The 14270-nt window shown below is 40.3% G+C and overlaps 1 pseudogene; it reads right to left on the bottom strand.

The window, feature by feature from the left end:
* Positions 1-2759: 2759 nt before the first annotated feature.
* LOC126073823 (olfactory receptor 6K3-like) lies at positions 2760-12667 on the bottom strand (annotated as a pseudogene).
* Between the last annotated feature and the right edge of the window lie 1603 nt (positions 12668-14270).

Consider the following 14270-nt stretch of genomic DNA (forward strand, 5'->3'; position numbering starts at 1 on the left):
TGTGTATGTCTCCCATAACATAGTTTAGCCACAAAGGAAAAGAAGTGAATTTTCCTCCTCCTTGCTTGTAACCTCTCTCTCTCCCTCCCTTCTATGGTCTTTGTGTCTTTGTCTTCCTGTCTTCCTTTCTTCCTTCGTTCTTTCTTCTCTCCCTCCCTCCCTCCTTTCCCTTCCTCCCTCCCTCTTTCCCTTCCTTCCTTCCTTTCTTTCCTGCTGTCTTTCTTTTACTAGATTATTTGGGCACTATGTAGGAAGGTAGCTCTGGCTACTCACTGAAAGGTCCGCAGTTTGAACCCACCAGCTGCTCCCTCCGTGGAAGAAAGATGTGACAGTCTGCTCCTTAAAGATTTACAGTCTTGGAAACCCTATGGGAACAATTCTACTCTGTCCTATAGGGTTGCTATGAATTAGAATTAACTCAGCAGCAATGTTTTTTTTTTTTTTTTTTATGTATATAGGTACTCATGTATACAGTTTCTGCAGTTTTTCACTGGAGTGAATGCTGTACTTCAAGGTCTTTTGCACCCATTGTTCGTTTTTCTCTCCAACCCATGCTGCTAAAAACTTAAGGAAAGTTTGCATATAAGTTTTGAGTTCTGGTTGCCCATGGAAAAATAATACAGATTTCCTGGGGAAGCTGCCATAAAGTTGTGAGGCACATTCCTTGGTCAAGAAGGGTTTTTGTTGGTGACATTACTGTTTGTTTGTTTTTCTGCTTTAGAATTCTTTCTTTTTTAAAACTATTAATCTGCTTCAGGTCCAAAAACAGTTGGATACAGTTTCAAACACCATGCAGAATCAACATTTTAAATCCAATCAAAGGGACTCTTTTCCTCACTCCCAGCTGCCCTTTTAAGAAGCCCTTTAATTTTAGTTATTTTTTTGTTAGGTCAGAGGTCTAGTTCTTATGACAAGAATGGTGTAGCTACCTGCATATCCAAGATCTGTTACAGACAATCATGAATGTGCATTTTTTTTTCCATTTTTAATTGTGGAACTCTAAACCAGGATTTCTGTAGCTAGATGTCACAAAAAAAAAAAAAAAAGACCCCAGTGCCATCGAGAGATGTCATAGCTTTACTTATTATTCCAACTCTAATGAAGACTAGGAAAGAAAATATCAGGGCCAGCCACTTGATGTACAGGGACATACCAGATACCAACTGACTCGCCCTCCTCTTCCCCATCCCCATCTACATATATCAAACTCCAACTTGCTCTAGACATGGAATTGCCAACACTTTTATTGAAATAGTTACTTCAAAATTGCCTCTCATATAGGCTGTTTTCTTGAATTCCCTTGAATTTTGTCATCTGCACCATTATTCAAATTTTGTCCACTTAAGTCATCCTCCCCTATTTCTCAGAACTTATACAATTTTTTTTTTTTTGGTAGGGGGGTTAAGATCATGTATGTTGGGAAGGCTGGTTTTGTATTTTGTTTGGTTGTGCTAATATATTGATATAACCACTACTGTTAGTTGCCATTGAATGAATTCCTACTGACGGCAACCCCATGAGTACAGAGTAGTAGTATTCTGTAGGGTTTTCAAGGCTGTGACTTTCATAAGCAGACTTCAGGCTTGTCTTCTGAGGCACCTCTGGGTGAGTTTGAACTGCCAAGGTTCTGGCTAGTAGTTGAGCACTTAGCTGTTTGTGCTACCCAGGGACCCCTTTATTGCTGAATTACTCAATAGAAAATCGTGGTCTTTATGGAATTAACTCAACAGCAACTGGTTACTGGTATTATTTTTTTCTGCATTTAGGGCCTTAAAAAAATTAATCTGACCTTGTCTTTGGCCATTTTATTAGCTTATTGAGAAAGAAAAGTTAAACATATGGGATAAAACTGCTATCTTCATGCCAACATTTATACTTGTGTTTTATAAAAACAATTATAATGGTTTTGCATAAATGGTAGTAGAGAGTTAGTTTAGTAGTGGATATGACAAGAGGGTGAAATTTTTATAGTTATTTAATTAAAAGATTAAATACATTATGTTTTTGAAATGACCATTCTATAGATACAAAGATGGATTTTAACTACAAATTTTTAAAGGAAGGTGAAGATGCCTAGCCCTGAAAAGGCAAACAATGACTAAAATTCTTATCTCTGTGTACCAAAGTTTATTTCTGTAAATAGTATTCCACACTATAATTTTATCTCAAACACATCTGGAAACATTAATAATTTAGTCTTGTTAAAATATATATACTTATTATTCTAATAAAGAGTTAATTTCTTAGCTAAAAATAAAAGTAAAACTTACTTTCTTAAATATTATTTTGGCTTTTTCTTATATATCTCCTTCTGGATAAACCCAATCAGGTAATTTATGATCCATAATCCTACCAGAAATATTTCTCAAAACCTGCTACCTGAAGGGAGACAAAATACACGGACAGCTTCTGAAGTACAAACCTTGCAATTCTAAACCTCGAAAGTGCTGAACAATTTTTTGTTAACTATAGCCCTTTAAGAAAAGAAACCAAAGGTACTCAACCATATAAAAAAGTTCCTGATAATGTACACAGCAAGTTTCACAATGATGACACAAAGAGTTATAAGCATTTTTTTTTATAGACACAGGGAAAATAATCAGGGTAACAGATAGAAATTTCAACGCTGAAAAAAGTAGGTATACAGTAATTTCATGTTCTAAGGGGCCCTAGAGGCGCAGTGGTTAAAGATATTGACTGCTAACCAAGAGGTTGTCTAGTCAAAACCACCAGTGGCTCTGCAGGCGAAAGATGTGGCAGTCTGCTTCCATAGAGATTTACAGCTGTGGAAACCTCATGGGGTCGCTCTGAGTCGCAATTGGCTCCACATCAGTGTGAAAAACATTAAAACAATAGACAGCAGTCTGTGACTCAGAATTAACTCCAGAAGTGTTCAACACTTTTTGAAGGCAAGAGAGTTTTTTAATTGCATCCTTCATATCCTTGTTTCTCAGATTATAAATAATGGAATTGAAGAATGGGGTAAGGACAGTAAATTTTAGTGCAATGACTGTGTCTAAAACTGGTGGGTAAGTGGCATTGAAACAAAAGTACACGAGAGACACACTGCCAAAGAAGATTAGGAAGACAGTGAGATGGCCTGAACAGGTAGAAAAAGTCTTTTGCCAACCCTCAGCAGAGGGAATCCTCAGAATTACAGTGATGATTATATAAAGATAAAATATGATTAGGACAGCAATGATGATGGCCATAGGATGAATCACATCCTCAGTAAGAATCATTTTTTTTTAGGTGCCTATACAGGTCAGGCTCAGTACAGGGACCACGTCACAGAAGATCTGATGGATTTGGTTGGGCCCACAAAAGGGCAGTGTAGAAATAATCACAATTTCAGGAAGCAGGATGAGAAAGCCAAAAATACAGGAGCCTGCAGAGACCTGAGCACATAGCGGGGGCGCGGGGGGGGGGGTCATGATCATCTGATAACGAAGAGGGTTGCAGATGGCAACATATCTGTCAATGGACATGGTGATCAGTAAGAACCCCTCTGAATTTCCAAGTGAATGAAAGAAATACATCTGCAAGAGGCAGCCAGTAATGGAGATGGACTTCTGTTCACTGATGTGGTTGGAAAGCATATTGGGAATGGTGGCTGTGGTGTACCAGATCTCCAAAAATGAAAAGATACTGATAAAATTATACATAGGATTGTGGAGATTGTTGTCCAACCTTACAGCCAAGATCAATAGGTCATCAATGACAATAAACGTATAGATGAAAAATAAAGGAAAGAAGTAGAAGAGGCTGCCACCCTGAAGCCAGGAAAACACCGTGAAGATAAATTCAGTCACTACTTATAGATTTCCAGTTTCCATATCCCCAGCAGAGCTGCACCAGCTCATGAGGAGGTGGAAAAGAAAATAAATAAGATGTATGGTTTAATAGGAAACCCTGGTGGTATAGTGGTTAAGGGTTACGGCTGCTAACCAAAGGGTCAGCAGTTCAAATCCACCAGGCACTGCTTGGAAATGCTATGGGTCAGTTCTACTCTGTCCTATAGGATCACTATGAGTTGGAATCCTCTCGACAGCACTGGGTTTTTTTTTTTTTTTTTTTTCTGGTTTATGGTTTAATAATTTCTTGGGGAAATAGCTTGGAGGTTTTTGTCTGCTTGTTTGTTTTCTAATTTCACATTGTTGTACATATGACCAATATTCCATTTTTTCCCCTCATTAGCTCCTCCAGATGCACTTCTGCAGAAGTAGTAGTCTCCGACTGATTTTAATGGTACAAACACATGAGTAAAATTTTAGCTTAACCTCTAATATTAGTATTTGTGTTTATAACTTACACACATTTATTATAATATACTACTACTATTACCCATTGCCAATGAGTTGATTCCAACTCATTGTGACCCTATAGGACAGAGTAGAACTGCTCCATAGGGTTTCCAAGGCTGGAATCTTTATGGAAGCAGACCAGCACATAATTCTCCAGCAGAGCGGCTGGTGAGTTTGAACCGCAGACCTTTTGGTTAGCAGCTAAGTGCTGAAACATTGCACCACCAGGTCTTCTTACTATAATATGCAAAATATATGTATTTCTGTAATAATGCATTTTAAAAGTAAGAAGCTTGAATAAACACAAAAATAAGTTCCATTTTCCTTCCCCACCCAGACCATCTTGCACATTCCTCTTTGGAGGCCTCCGTTCTAGGGAATTAGAATGTAGCCTGTGGTCTACATTGGAATCCTGACTAAACACATTATTACGTATGTGTCATTTGTCTTGATTCATGGACCCATGATACCCAGTTATAGGAGAATCAGTGCCATATTTTGGGTGCTGGTTTAGAGCATATATACCCTCCTAGAGAACACTGCCCCAACCCATGTAGCTGGCATCTTAATTGTGTCTTTAGAAGGCCACTCAATCATTCTACCAAGCCAGCCACTTCAGAATGACGGGGAACACGATAAGACCAGTGAATTCTTAGAGCATGGGACCATTTCTACACTTCATTTACTGTGAAGTGAGTCCTTTGATCCCAATGCTGTGTGGGATACCATGAGGATGGATAAGGCATTCTGTAAGTCCATGGATGGTAGTTTTGGCAGAAGCATTGTGTGCAGGAAAGTCAAATTCATATCCATATTGTCTATCTCAGTAAGAACAAAACACTGCCCTTTCCATGATAGGAGCCGTCCCATGTAATCAACCTGCCACTGGGCTGCCGGCTGATAGCCCTGAGGAATAGTTCCATATCAAGTACACAGTGTTGTTCTCTGCTGCTGGTAGATTGGGTACTCAGCAATGGCTGTAGCTATATCATCTCTGCCATCATTGCCACTTTGTTCATGAGCCAACTGGGCAATGATGGGAGTGACTGGAGAAGAGGATAACTGATTTCCACAGAACATGTCATTCTACCACTTGATAGTTAAAATCTACCTATGCCAAAGTCACCCTTTGGTGGGCATTAGCATGAGACACAAATATCTTGAATTCTTTGGCCCATTCGGAGAGGTCTATCCACATCTTCTCCATACCTCCTTGTCACCTATTTTCTAATCCCTAACCATACAGCCAAACTATTGACCAGAGCCCATGAATCAGTGCACGATCGCACATCTGGACATATTTACTTCCAAGCAAAGTGAACAAACAGGTGCACTGCTCGAAGTTGTGCCCATTGGGAGGATTGCTTTTCACCACTGTCCTTCAGCGAGTTCCCAGAAAGGGGCTGCAGTGCTGCCACTGTCCATTTTGAGTAATGCCTGCATATCATGTAGAATCATCTATAAACCAGATATAAATTTTCTCTTCCTCAGTCAACTGATCATAAGGAACACTCCGTGAGGCCATAGGTACTCACTGGGAGAGTGAAGGTAAACTGACAGGAGTTGAGGCTGAGAGCATTTGGGCCATTTCCTTATGTAACCTACTTGTGCCTTAGGTTCTGCTTGAGTCCAATCCCCTATATACCACCTCCATTTAATGATGGAGTGCTACCATGCATGTCCAACTTTATGACTCTGCGGGTCAGACAACACCCAGTTCATGATGGGATGCTCAGGCCACGTGGTGACTCAGTAGCCCATGGTTAAGTGTTCAGTCTCTACTAAGGCCCAGTAACAAGCCAAAAGCTGTTTCTCTAGAAGAGAGTAGTTATCTGCAGGGAATGGCAGGTCTTCGCCACAAAATCCTGAGGGCCTGTGCTGTGATTCACCAATAAGGGCAACCAAAGACTCCACACAGTATGTCTACCAGCCACTGACACTTCAAGAACCACTGAATTAGCTGGATCATATGGCTCAAGTGGCAAAATGGCTTACATGGTAACCTGAACCTGTTGCAGAGCCTTTTCTTGTTCTGGGCCCTCTTAAAAAATAGCAGCTTTTTGAGAGGTGGAGCGAAGATGGCAGAACAGACAGACACTTCCAGCAAGACTTCTTTATAACAAACACCAAAAAAAAAAAAAAAAAAGAAAGTGAAACGAGTATATTTATGACAAGCTAGGAGCCCTGAGCATCAAAGGCAAGCTTAGAAAACGAACTGAAGGGCAGGGAAAGGAAGAGACAGTTCAGAAGCAGAGAGGAGTTAGTGCACCTGAATTGAGGGGAGCCCTCAAGCACCATTCCCGGGAACAGTGGCGGCAGTCTGGTACTAGTGTTTGGCTGCGGTTTCCTCAGGAAGAAGCAGCCAGCCACACAGTAGAGTCACACCTCCGGAGCCAGAGAATAACGGCACTCTCGGCAAAAGCTAAGTACTTGCATATATTTTACCGCACCCCTCCCCAAGCTGTCTTCAGTGGCTGAATTCCCTGGGCCGGAGATAGGCCCTATTGAGCACCTAGAGCCATCCTCCCAGCCTTGGAGAAGGAAAAAATTTGCAACTGGGGGAAAAGATATTTTGCCAGCTCCACTAACCAGGTGAGCTCAGGACAGAAGCACCTCCTGTCCAGGCATAAACAGTCCATAGACTTTGTGTACCTTTCCCCTCTGCGTGGACCTGTGTGGGCCTATTTCAGGAGAATAGGCCCTTGTTGATGGGCTCCAACCGTTTCAGCTGTGTGGCAGAAGTTGGGAGTTTGATGTTCGACATTGCTTTGCCTATTTAACAGGGTCCTCACCTGCCCACATCAGAGGCCTAAGGACTGATAGCTCCACTCAGGTCACCCAGCCACCTGCAACAGGGTTCTAAGGATAACTGGTACCTCCCAGTCCTTACAACCAAAAACATTGGGTGCCCAAGATCCATCTGCAGAACTCACCCACCTGCACACTGTAGGGATCAGGGAAACGCTTTCCTCAGAGACACTAGGGGAACGATTCTTAGCCCCCTGCCTTGTTCAGAGTGTGACTCCCTGCTGCAACCATATACCAGTACCTACACCAATCACCCCTGTCCCTCTAAGACTGTAGGACAGAGCCTGTAATACACACTTGATGATCAGCTACCTGGACACCTGAGCTGAATTCATACACGAAAAGTGAATTGACTCCTAGAGTGATATACCTGATAATAGCTCTAGCCATCTGGGGACAGGATATCAGAGCTCCAAAGGCGAAAATAATCAAGCTAGCTCACTCAAGTAACAAACTTGGGCATATCAAAACAAAACAGAGGGCCAAGATGGCTGACTAGGCAGATGCTACCTCGGATCTCTCTTCTAACAAAGACTCGGAAAAATAAGTGAATCTATCACATACATGACAATCTACGAACCCTGACCATCAAACACAGATCTAAAGAGTTGACCTGAGTGACAGGTGAGCGAAAAGCTGCACCCTGAAGCAGCGACCACTTCTGGAACCCGTGATCCACCCCACAGCCTTGAATCCCCGCCGTTCCCTGGTGCCGACTGGCTGGACTGATCACAGCTTGCTGAGGTGGGGCAGGCACGGGACACAGCCCTAACCTCTAGCCCCTGGGGTAACCTCCATAGAGACACAGCCAGCACAAGCAGGCTGCACTCTGACGGGGCTAACGACAGAACAAACAACCACGGGGAAGCAGCGACTGTTTTCAGAGACTGGAGCCAGAGTCCCAGTCAGAAAACCTTGGCACCGGGCTTTGGACTGGGCGCAGGGGAGCTGAGCACAGCATCCTGATATGGTGCAAACATGGGGCGCAGCCCTAGCCACCTGAAGTGAACCCGGGGGAAGCCCAGCCAGTGCACTCAGGCAGTGCAGTGACGCGGCTAACAGGAGGAGAAGTCACTGGGAGGCAGCAACTGATTTTGGAGCCGGGAGTGTGGCATCCCAGCCAAGGAACCTTGGTGCTGGGCTCTGGACTGGGAGCAGAGGAGCTAACCACAGTTTCTGGGACAGCACAAGTACAGGACTTGGGCCTGACCCTCAGGGGTAATCTCTACCCAGCCAGCTCACACAGTCGACATGCCCCTCAGGAATCTCAGATAAAACAGTCATCCCAAGCAAGATAAGTGACTTTGTCTGTATTCCTGGGTGTACTCTCTCCTATCTATCTGATCACTCTCCTCCCCTTGCCAGGAGGCTTCATTAACATTGGAATTTCCTGGGCCAGAGAGTGAAGTGCTCTGCTGGTTTTTTTTTTTTTTTTTTTTCCTTTTCTTTGTTTGTTTTGTCTTTTCCTAACCCATTCTCCTGGCCTGAGAGAAGCAGCTAAAAAAAACCAGGGACCAAGAATCCTTCCCTGACTTCCCAAAATTGGACTAAAAATACAGAACCAGCTCCAGCCAAGCAATTGTGATCCACAGTCTTGGGCTTTCATCCAAAAGGGGCTATTATAATGAAAAGGAAATTCTGATAGGGATCTGACTGTAACTGTTTTAGCAGAATACTGGAAAGACAAGATTCCCAGGTCTCATATCTCTGCGTATTCAACAGAGCCCTCATTGACCCACAACGGGGAACTGAGGGCTGAAGCTCCCCCCAAACAACCTAACCTCCTGCCTTAGGGGTCTGAGGATAGTGACACCTACCAATCTGTACAGGTACATGCATTGGACGCCTAAGGTACAGCTGCAGAGCCCGCCCACCAAAGTGCTTTTGCAATAGAGACACAAGTACCTCACTGGCACTTGGAGGACGCCTGTCAGCATCCTGCCCCCCCTGGAATGTGACCCCTGCTGCTACTAGAATCTGGTGCACACAACTATCACCACTACTCCTCTAAGCAAATAGGTGACAGTCTACCCCACACACTTGGTGACCCAAAATCAGATTCTACTCAAGAATAGTGAATGGACTCTTCGGCTTATATTTCTGGTAACGGCCCAAACCAGCTGGTAAGAGGACACAAGTGATTCAAAGCCTACAACAATCAAGACACTGCAATCTAGTAGCCCATCTATGTATACTGAAAGAAAACAAAACAAGATAAGACTCAGTGAGCAAATATAAAATAAATCATTACAATATCTTAAAGATGGCTCAGAGACAAGAGTCGATATCAAACCACATAAAGAAGCAGACCATGCTTGCTTCTACAAATCCCCAAATTAATGAATCAAAATCTTTCCCAAATGAAGATACGATCCTGGAATTGCCAGATACAGAATATAAAAAACTAATTTACAGAATGCTTCAAGACATCAGGGATGAACTCAGAAATGAAATAAGGCAATCTACAGAAAAAGCCAAGGAAAACACTGATAAAGCAGTGGAAGAAATCAAAAAGATTATTCAAGAACATAGTGGAAAAATTAATAAGCTGCAAGAATCCATAGAGAGACAGCATGTAGAAATCCAAAAGATTAACAGTAAAATTACAGAATTAGACAACTCAGTAGGAAGTCCGAGGAGCAGAACAGAGCAACAGGAATGCAGAGTGCGGGAGTTAGAGGATAAAGCAATTGACACCAATATAGCTGAAGAAAAATCAGATAAAATAATTTAAAAAAATGAAGAAACCCTAAGAATCATGTGGGACTCTATCAAGAAGAATAACTTGCACGTGATTGGAGTTTCAGAACAAGGAGGGATAACAGAAAATACAGAGGGAACAGTTGAAGATCTGTTGGCAGAAAACTTCCCTGACATCATGAAAGATAAAAGGATATTTATCCAAGATGCTCATGGAAACCCATACAAGATTGATCCAAAAAGAAAATCAACAAGACATATTATCATCAAACTTGCCAAAAACAAAGATAAAGAGAAAATTTGAAAAGCACCCAGGGATAAAAGAAAGGTCTCCTACAAAGGAGAATCAATAAGAATAAGTTCAGACTACTCAGCAGAAACCATGCAGTCAAGAAGGCAATGGGATGACATATATAGAGTACTGAAGGAGAAAAACTGCCAGCCAAGGATCATTCACCCAGCAAAACTCTCTCTCAAATATAAAGGCGAAATTAAGACATTTACAGAAAAAAACAAGCTTAGAGAATTTGCAAAAACCAAACCAAAGCTACAAGAAATACTAAAGGAAATTGTTTGGTCAGAAAACCTATAACATCAGATAACAACACAACACAAAGGCACAGAACAAAACATCCTGATATCATCTCAAATAAGGAAATCACACACAAAAAAATTAAGGTTAATTTTAAAAAGAAAAAAATGCTCAAAACAGGGAATCATTGAAGTCATTATGTAAAAGATCACAGTAATCAGAAAGAGGACTAAATACAGGAGGCATAGAACTGCCATATGCAGAGGAAAACAAGGCGATATAGGACGATACAAGTTAGGTTTTTACTTAGAAAAATAGGGGCAAATATTAAGGTAACCACAAAGACGTCTAACAATTCCATAACTCAAAATAAAAACCAATAAAAACATGACGACTCAGCAAACATAAATTCAACTACTATGAAAATGAGGAACACACAATTTACAAAGAAAAACAACTCAGCACAAAAAAGTAACTGGAAAAATGAAATTGACAACAACATACACAAAAAGACATCAAAATGACAGCCCTAAACACATACTTATATATAATTAGGTTCAATGTAAATGGACTAAGTGCACCAATAAAGAGACAGAGAGTCTCAGACTAGATAAAAAAATACGATCCGTCTATATGCTGCCTACAAGAAACAGACCTTAGACTTAGAGACAAACAAACTAAAACTCAAAGGATGGAAAAAAATATATCAAGCAAACAACAAGCAAAAAAGAGCAGGAGTAGCAATATTAATTTCTGACAAAATAGACTTTAAACTTAAATCCACCACAAAGGTTAAAGAAGGACACTACATAATGATTAAAGGGACAATTAACCAGGAAGATATAAAAATATTAAATATTTATGCACCCAATGACAGGGCTACAAGATACATAAAACAAACTTTAACAGAACTGAAAAGTGAGATAGACACCGCCACAATTATAGTAGGAGACTTCAACACACCACTTTCGGAGAAGGACAAGACTTCCAGGAAGAGGCTCAATAGAGACACGGAAGACCTAATCGTTACAATCAACCAACTTGACCTTATAGACTTATAAAGAACATTCCACCCAACGGCTGCAAAGTATACTTTTTTTTCTGGTGCACATGGAACATTCTCTAGAATAGATCACATATTAGGTCACAAAACAAACATTTGCAGAATCCAAAACATTAAAATATTACAAAGCATCTTCTCAGACCACAAGGCCATAAAAGTGGAAATCAATAACAGAAAAATCAGGGAAAAGATATCAAATATTTGGAAACTGAACAATACCCTCCTGAAAAAAGACTGGGTTATAGAAGACATTAAGGAGGGAATAAGGAAATTCATAGAATGCAATGAGAATGAAAACACTTCCTATCAAAACTTCTGGGACACAGCAAAAGCAGTGCTCAGAGGTCAATTTATATCGATAAATGCATACATACATAAAGAAGAAAGAGTCAAAATCAGAGAACTATCCCTATAACCTGAACAAATAGAAAGCGAGCAACAAAAGAATCCATCAGGCACCAGAAGAAAAGAAATAATAAAAATTAGAGCTGAACTAAATGAATTAGAGAACAGCAAAACAATGGAAAGAATTAACAAAGCCAAAAGCTGGTTCTTTGAAAAAATTTACAAAATTGAGAAACCATTGGCCAGACTAACTAAAGAAATACAGGAAAGGAAACAAAAAACCCAAATAAGAAATGAGATGGGCCATATCACAACTGAAATTAAAAGAATCATATCAGATTATCATGAAAAATTGTACTCTAACAAATTTGCAAACCTAGAAGAAATGGATGAATTCCTAGAAACACACTAGCTACCTAAACTAACACAAACAGGCAGAACAACTAAATAGACCTATAACAAAAAAAGAGATTGAAAAGGTAATCAAAAAACTCCCAACAAGAAAAAGACCTGGCCTGGATGGCTTCACTGCAGAGTTCTACCAAACTTTCAGAGAAGAGTTAACACCACTACTACTAAAGGTATTTCAAAGCATAGAAAATGATGGAATACCACCTCACTCATTCTATGAAGCCACCATATCCCTGATACCAAAACCAGGTAAAGACATGACAAAAGAAGAAAATTACAGACCTATATCCCTCATGAACATAGATGCAAAAATCCTCAACAAAATTCTAGCCAATAGAATTCAACAACATATCAAAAAAATAATCCACCACGACCAAGTGGGATTTATACCAGGTGGCTGCTTAATATTAGAAAAACCATTAATGTAATCCACCATATAAATAAAACAAAAGACAAAAACCTCATGATCTTATCAACTGATGCAGAAAAGGCATTTGACAAAGTCCAACACCCATTCATGATAAAAACTCTCAGCAAAATAGGAATTGAAGGAAAATTCCTCAACATAATAAAGGGCATCTTTTTTTTTTTTTTTTATACAAAGCCAGCAGCCAACATCATTCTAAACGGAGAGAGCCTGAAAGCATTTCCCTTGAGAACGGGAACCAGACAAGGATGCTCTTTACCACCGCTCTTGTTCAACATTGTGCTAGAGGTCCTAGCCAGAGCAATTAGGCTAGACAAAGAAATAAAGGGCATCTGGATTGGCAAGGAAGAAGTAAAATTATCTCTATTTGCAGATGACATGATCTTATACACAGAAAACCCTAAGGAATCCTCCAGAAAACTACTGAAACTAATAGAAGAGTTCGGCAGAGTCTCAGGTTATAAGATAAACATACAAAAATCACTTGGATTCCTCTACATCAACAAAAAGAACATCGAAGAGGAAATCACCAAATCAATACCATTCACAGTAGCCCCCAAGAAGATAAAATACTTAGGAATAAATCTTACCAAAGATGTAAAAGACCTATGTAAACAAAACTACAAAGTACTAGTGCAAGAAACTAAAAGGGACCAACATAAGTGGAAAAACATGTCTTGCTCATGGATGGGAAGACTTAATGTACTAAAAAAGTCTATTCTACCAAAAGCCATCTATACATACAATGCACTTCCGATCCAAATTCTAATGACATTTTTTAATGTGATGGAGAAACAAATCACCAACTTCATACGGAACGGAAAGAAGCCCTGGATAAGTAAAGCATTACTGAAAAAGAAGAAGAAAGTGGGAGGCCTCACTCTACCTGATTTCAGAACCTATTATACAGCCACAGTAGTCAAAACAGCCTGGTACTGGTACAACAACAGGCACATAGACCAATGGAACAGAATTGAAAACCCAGACATAAATCGATCCACATATGAGCAGCTGATATTTGACAAAGGCCCAGTGTCAGTTAATTGGGGAAAAGATAGTCTTTTTAACAAATGGTGCTGGCATAACTGGATATCCATTCGCAAAACAATGAAACAGGACCCATCCCTCACACCATGCACAAAAACTAACTCCAAGTGGATCAAAGACCTAAACCCAAGACTAAAACGATAAAGATCATGGAAAAAAAAATAGGGACAACGTTAGGAGCCCTAATACAAGGCATAAAGATAATACAAAACATTACTAAAAATGACGAACAGAAACCAGATAACTGGGAGCTCCTAAAAATCAAACACCTATGCTCGTCTAAAGACTTCACCAAAAGAGTAAAAAGACCACCTACAGATTGGGAAAAAAAATTTCAGCTATGACATCCCCAACCAGCACCTGATCTCTAAAATCTATATGATACTGTTAAAACTCTACCACAAAAAGACAAACAACCCAATCAAAAAGTGGGCAAAGGATAGGAACACGCACTTCACTAAAGAAGATATTCAGGCAGCTAAGAGATACATGAGGAAATGCTCTCGACCATTAGCCATTAGAGAATGCAAATTAAAACTTCGATGAGATTCCATCTCACTCCAACAAGGCTGGCATTAATCCAAAAAACACAAAATAATAAATGTTGGAAGGGCTGTGGAGAGATTGGAACTC

The sequence above is a fragment of the Elephas maximus genome, chromosome 3, assembly GCF_024166365.1.
Source record: "Elephas maximus indicus isolate mEleMax1 chromosome 3, mEleMax1 primary haplotype, whole genome shotgun sequence".
Taxonomy (NCBI): domain Eukaryota; kingdom Metazoa; phylum Chordata; class Mammalia; order Proboscidea; family Elephantidae; genus Elephas; species Elephas maximus.